Source organism: Carassius carassius, chromosome 43, assembly GCF_963082965.1.
Source record: "Carassius carassius chromosome 43, fCarCar2.1, whole genome shotgun sequence".
Taxonomy (NCBI): domain Eukaryota; kingdom Metazoa; phylum Chordata; class Actinopteri; order Cypriniformes; family Cyprinidae; genus Carassius; species Carassius carassius.
Window position 1 is genome coordinate 12,133,980 of NC_081797.1, and position 7,510 is coordinate 12,141,489.

Here is a 7,510-nt window from a genome sequence, read left to right on the forward strand (position 1 = left end):
CACGTCCCTGTATATATATATATATATATATATATATATATATACAGTATATATATATGGGGGAGTGGGGTAAGATGAGCCCATCGGTAATTTAACCCACCCCCTGTATCTTGCCAGCTGTACACTTTTATTGTCATGTGACCATATATTTTGAAGCCACCCATAATTTCTGCCAGACTGTGAAAAGAAGAAAGAAACACACGAGAGGAGTGGAAGGCACCCAATTACTTTAAAAACAGTTTTTGGCATGTCAAAGTAAAATATTAGCAGAACATATGTAATGGCTGTTACATCAAAGTAAACCTATCCAGGTCTAACAATATTTATCATGTAAGTGATATGCATATATCACATATATGCATATAAGTGATTTAGCAATGTATAAAACTGCTGTGTTGTTCATCAACATGAAAGGGTACTATAATTTATGTTTTTCAAAACTAAAAATTTTAAAGTAATCTGTCGGTGTAAAATGAAGGGGTGGGGGCATTGATGTGGGACAGATACACCAGCTTCGTCAGACCCAATCACCCATCATAGATGATCACTTCTAATCTGCTGCACCTGTCACCGCCGGAGAATGAGAATGGGAACACAAACATGATTGTCTGTCTTTCAAAAACGGAGGCGTGGTCGCTGGTGTGCGGTGTATAGCAAAAAGTGTACGAGTGAAGTCCTTGGGACTTACGTTAACTCAACCGTCTTCATCCTCCGTATCCTTTGAGCTCCTCCGCTGAACCTCCAAGAGAGGCACAAGTTTAACAGGCCTTGAAATTGGATGTGGTTAACATCAATGTTCCTATGTGCAAAGCTGAAGGAAAATCTATTATTCAGGAAAAAGTGATTGGGATGTGGCAAGAGCAGTGGGATAGTAATGACACTGGCAGACATCTTTACTGTGTGCAAAGAAATGTGGGAGGGGGTAGATCTAGGGATGGAAGTCGGAGAGAAGAGGCAGTGTTGACACGTTTAAGGATTGGCCATTCAGGTCTCAATAGATCTTTGTTCCGTATAGGGAAACATCAGACAGGAGTTTGTGATTATTGCGGACAGCCAGAAACAGCTGAACATGTCCTAATAGAGTGTAATAATTACATGGAAGAGCGTAGTTGTTTAACATCAGTCCTATATAAAGAAGGGAAAGCGCTTACTTTAGTTAATCTATTAGGAGATGTATCTAAAAGTGTTAAAAATCAAGTTATGAGGTTTCTCAAAAATACGGGGTTGTTCTACCGAATTTAATATGTAAATATTTATATCGTAGGAATGCGCATAGGTGAATAATTCCCTCTGACTATTCTCGACGACCACACTCATATCCGGTAGGTGGCGGTAAATGCACCTTAAGTTGGTCTGCCAACCGCCAGTTAAACTCTAAAAGAAGAAGAAGAAGAAGAAGAGAGGCACAAGTTACCTGGCTGAGGTAAGTTTGGCTCAACCTGTTGTTGAAAGTGTTGTTTATCGGTTGCTTTGAATCTTCCACTCTCATCTTTAAGCTGTTGCATAAAGATTACGAACTTGCCTGTCTGTCTCCTCGAGGTCTTCTTCTGTAGCTCGACAGGGGGTGGACAGTTAGAAATAGAAAAGGAAAAAAAACCTAGGCAACGCTTGTTTGTTTACTGCGTTTGGTCTCGTACTCCATCGCATACGTTGTCAGTGTCGTGCGCTTGTTTAGACCTTTGTTGTGATAAAACAGTACATTGTGTTCAAGCGCTAGCAAAATACAGTGTAAAGAAATACCATTTTAGAGAAGCAGTTAAATCAGAGGAAGTTAAAAGCAGATCGTAAGTGTCGTGCGCTTGTTTAACCTTTGTTGTGATAAACAGTAAAGTGTGTTCAAGCGCTAGCTTTACCTGTATACAGTGTAAGGTCAGTGTTGGGAAGGTTACTTTGGAAATGTAATAGGTTACAGATTACAAGTTACCCTATTTAAAATGTAATAGTGTAACTTTTTTAATTACTTTAATAAAGTAATGTAACTAATTACTTTTGAGTACATTTTGATTACTTTTATAAATTTCTAATGAATGTTAATTTGCAACTGTTAATCATCTTCAACTATTTTACACCATGCAGGTTTAACCTTACAGTAGTGCTCCATACTGTCAGACTTTCACCATCCTTCATCACCTGAATTAAGATGATCAAATTTGAACACATCCACCACACAATCAGACTTTACTTAGAGATTGATCTGAAGTTCAAAGCAGATTTAAAATCAAAATAAATAGTTTATAGATACTGTTTTTGAAACCAAATCTTTGCATAACTACAGGCATCTAACTGCATCTAACAATGGTTTGGGGAAAAATAGTTAATAAAAAAATAAAAGCATATACATCAACTCAAATATGGTTATCTAATAAGAATTTGTCCTATTTTGTATACTAAACTCCTGAAACATTGGTGTCTTTTTGAAACACTGCTGTCTCTTTGTATATGATATGATGATAGTTTCTCAAAATAAGTAAAAAATGCTCATGAAGTGACTGTTCTAGAGATTAATTTCCATGAGGGGCGGACTGGGGAAAAAATAGGCTGGGAAATCTCACACTCATACACCCACAACCCATTCTGAAACATGGACAACACTATTTTGTGTATGGACCTGACATCAAAAAGATTTGAATCCTTAGGTTGGGGGACTTGCAACGTAATTAAGAGTTCTCTCCTGAACTGCATCTTCACTTCCATTATCCATCCATCTCTCTCATGACTTTAATACTGAAGATTTCTATTTGACTTTTACCATGTTTTGTAAGTGCAATTTTGTTTTTTTGGCAAATGAATTACCACTTGTATTTATTTTTAGTACAAATTCCATAGTTAAACCACGGTTAGTGCCATACCATAGGCTACATTAATTTTCCTAAGGGTTGTGTTTTTGTATCCACTAGCTCCCCCTAAACCTATGATAAAATATGATGATTTGTCTGCTAACTTACTACTGTAACATTACAATAGATAATAATGACGTCGTTTATACAGTATTTTGAGTGACTGCGAGCAATGTGCTGCTGCTGCTTGACCAAGTAAACAAAGACAAAACTACATTAGCATATTTACAGATGAAACTGACCTGCACCTGAAACCCTGAACAGAAGTGTCGCTTCTCTGATCCAGCTGTGCACTTACACAGTTCACTCCGGTCTCTCTCTCTCGCATTGATTACTCGGAGTCTGATCCAAACCGTTCGGCGGAGGTGCAGAGAGCGCGCGAGCCCAACCATTGCCAGTCACGACTAACCGATTCATGATTTATTAGAAATTTAATTATCGAATGGCAGATTCGGAAATAATCGCTTTAGTAGGCTATATTCGGCCTGCAATTATACAATAACAATATTAAAGTAGAAGGCCAAATCGTCTGCCAGGCCACCGGGAATAGTCCCGGTTCTCCCGATGTTCAGTCAGCGCCTGATTTCCATAGACAAGCAGAACGTGCGGGATTCATATTCAGTCTTTTTGCGGCTTAATATTCACAGATACCAGTCCATATCGGGTTTTGATTCAAGTGTACTGACCTACTTTTGATTTATTCGTCCAAAATGTGGCATATTGCGTCCGCGTTATAAGCTGAATTACATTTTTATGACTCGATTCTACGAATGTGTTTTCCGCGTCTCGGAGATTATGGGCCATATGTCTTAGTGCAATTTGGGAAAGAAATAAGCTGTATGTGGATGTGTGTAAATATTCAAATGTAATCCTCTTTGTAATCGAGGATCAATTTTCATAAGTAACTGTAATTTAATTACTCATTTTTTCTTAGTAACTGTAACTGATTACGGTTACATTTATTTTGTAATTAAATTACGTAACGCCATTACATGTAACTAGTTACTCCCCAACACTGTGTAAGGTACAGTGCCCGTGAGGTGACTCGATCGGTTAATTTAGTTTTGTCGTGGCCACGACATAATAACTCGTGGGAACGTGATATTATGTCGTGGCATCAAGATTTTGAGGTAATGACATGTTTTTCTCGTGGTCACGAGTTTAATGCGTAAACAAACCTGCGTGACCATAGCAACCCTGGATTATCAGAGATGTATTCATTCATATTTTATTTTGAATTATGAAATTATAATATTACAGAAAATATTTCAAATTAATAACTGTAAGAAGATGTAACGAGTTTTGTTGTTAATTTTTATAGGTAACTCTTACACTCAGGTTCTTTGTTATCATTTGATCATCTGATCATTTGAACAAATTAAGAGATGTTTTTTCTCGTTTTTCATTTGTTAAAGATTAGAATATGCTTTATTATTTCAATATATATTTATGCTTTAATATTTGTTTTGAATGTGTGAGTGGCCATATGAAACACCTAAGACTAGACTAATTATTATTGTAAAAACTTAAGTTAGGCCTAATGTTTCTTTATAAATTATTAATAAAATTATTTTTATGTGGGGTTTGTTTTTTTCCATGAGAAACAAACTTATTTTTATTTTTGTCTTTTAGATAATTAAAAGTTGTTTAAAAATAATGTCATAGAAAATGAAAAGGTTTCCTGTGAGATTTTTCTTAAATGGGTTTAGAATAAAATGACTAGACTAAAATCAACAACCGCGTCCATCATATCTTATTCCATGCCGAATTAGATCACATACAGGAAAAGTAAAATGCTGTATTACTGGTTATGAATAAATTACTGGGGTGTTTTTGTCAATACCATGCTGCAGCTGTGAGAAAAAGCCTTTAATGCAGGTTACATTTAAACTTTAGTCCTCCCCTTATTAATTCCTGCACCCACTGATCTATAATATAGAACTGGATTGCTCATGACGTCATGAAAGTGAAGCCGCCGCGCCGCCATATTGGTAATCCCTGGTGTGCCTTAACGTTCTATTGAATTAATAGGAACTTGCGTGATTTTAATGAGAAAACATCACCTAACAAGTCAGCGTTTATAAATCTTAAGTATTTCTGTACATTATTACAATGCAAACACCCTAGGCATGTAAAGGGTTATTTTTTTAAATGTTGGGAATTTCCCCTACTTTTGAAAAAAATACATTCAGTGCCGTAAACAAAATGTTCGCGGTCACTTTTCAAAGTCATACGGGTTCGGGCATCATAATACATAAAAAAAAATTCATTAAAACAACTCGACACAGCTTTAACTTGGCACAAAGTTCTGGAAAAACTGTGCCCGGGTCTTTTCCCATCCCTTCTCCCGTCGAGTCTAAAACTTCGAAAATCTATTGCACTAATCGATTGGACCAACCATAACATTATAATCATAATCATTACAGTAGCGAACATCATGAACACGATAAACATCAGACAGACATGACCTCAACATATAAAACAAACGACAAAGTGCTTATTCTGAAATCTGAATTTATTCAGGGAAATAACTGCCTAACTTTATATACAGCACGGATTTAAAGACCTAAAGCTTTATTTCCTAGATAGCAAGTTAAGCTTTTCATTTCATTATAGAGCAATATTAGCAACATCATTGTATTATTCATTGTAATATATTCAAATCCATTTCCGATACTAATATGTTCATGTTTAATAATTCCTGAAAAATGATGTCCATAAAGAAATAGGCTATATTTTGTGACGGATCAGTTACCTGTGTCGTCAGTGCGCAGCAGACACACCCACCTAAACGGTTTAAATATATCACTTATACTGCCCCAAAAGACCATAAACACTGCAGATAACATCTGAAGTAAAGATTAATTTACATACACGCAGGATAAAAATGAATCCCATTTGACCGATTCAGCGGTTTGAATGTGTCTCAATGGTGCTCTCTGCTGGTAGGGATTAGTAAAATGGCGGATCGAACACTTCCGGTGGTTTCACTGTCTGTTGGCAGTTTAGAACCTAGACAGTAAAAGAAATGGACACAGTGACTACATTGGATTCAACGGAGACAAGTGAAGTCAATTAGAAGCACGCACTTCCTGGGGGTCGAGCGAACTGCGCAGACTCAAATGGAGCTTGACGGCGTAAATGTCACGTGAGCAACCTGTCTGACAATTGTAATCTTCTAATCGCTGTGCCAAGAGAAATCTGAATCACCCTCCAAATCTTGCAGACGTTGTTGAATAATTTTGTCCCGTTGCTTTTATGGACTCTCTATGGGCTTCTCCCTTGACTTTATGCCTCCACGTCCCCCCGATTGCCTCATAGACCGTAAAAGATTGCCTGCGAGCTTCTCCTCCTGTCCATATGGTAATTTCTCTACTGTGCGACAGAGAGTCGCAGGTTATGACGCAATCGTTAGCCTATTTTTACAAAACCTGCTTCTACGGGGCCACAACGTAACATGCAAGGTAATGGAGCCTTTTATACATTTTCGTGTTTCTTTAGAAATAAATAATGGACAAATGGAGTCTTTAAATGTCTCGCATATAAAGTTATTCGCTGTCAAAGTGACGCCAAAATGAATGGGAGTCAATGGAATGCTAACAGCAGGTGGGGGTCCCCGCTAGCCAATGGCGGCGCCCAGGGATGCTTCAATAAAATGTGAAACTCTACCCCCCGGTTTAGAACGCGATGAGCAATCCAGATATAGATAGATAGATAGATAGATAGATAGATAGATCAGTACCTGCACCGCATTAATAGACCTAGCTATTTTTTTTTTCTCCACTCATTCAAATATTAGTAGGCCACTGCAATTTATGTATTGGCTAAAGTGTCAGATTATAAGGTAGAGTGGGGGAAAACGACTCTCTTAAGGACTGTTTTAAGAAAGTTTTTTTTTTTTTCTGTTAAATGTATTAAAAGTTATCACAGTTTTAGTGACCATGACATCAATTATAAACAAAGTATGAAAAATGTCCAGAGTTTTCTTATTAGATTTTTAACAAAAAAATTCACAAAATGTGACTCATGCGCGTTCTCGTCTACTTGGGCTTGCAACCGTACGGCACGCCAGCCATTATAGTAAGCAGCGGCAATAGTGTTTTCAAATGGACTCTGCGGATGGAAAGAAGCGACCAGCCTCCAGCACAATTCAGACACCCACGGACACTCCTCGTAAGTTAAAAAAAAAAAAGTTCCTCTAACGGCCACTGGTGTCAGTAACGGTTACAATTTTTCAGAACCTACGCAATGCTCCTTTAATGATTAAAAAATGCCTACGAAATATTCACGACACAATGGAGAAAAACAAAACGCATGTTCAATTTATCACCATATTTTTATAACTGAGTAAACAAGTAGGGCTATGTAGATTTAAAAATTTTCACATTATGGGTACCATGCTGGGATCTTCACCAACCCCTAAAGATCTTAAGGGTTCTTCCCACATTCAGTTAAATAACATAAGTTTACCCATAAGATCTTAATTGTTCTAGGGATATAAGGTCTTTTATCATAAATAGCCATTTCCTTTATAGGGGAGGGCTGTCTCCAAACCAATTCTTCATAATGACTTTCCTTGCCAGCATCAACATAGGACGAATAATGTCATTATGTTCTTGTAAAGGAAGAGGCAAAATGCCTAGTTAATGCATAATAGTTGAAGCTTTAACTGT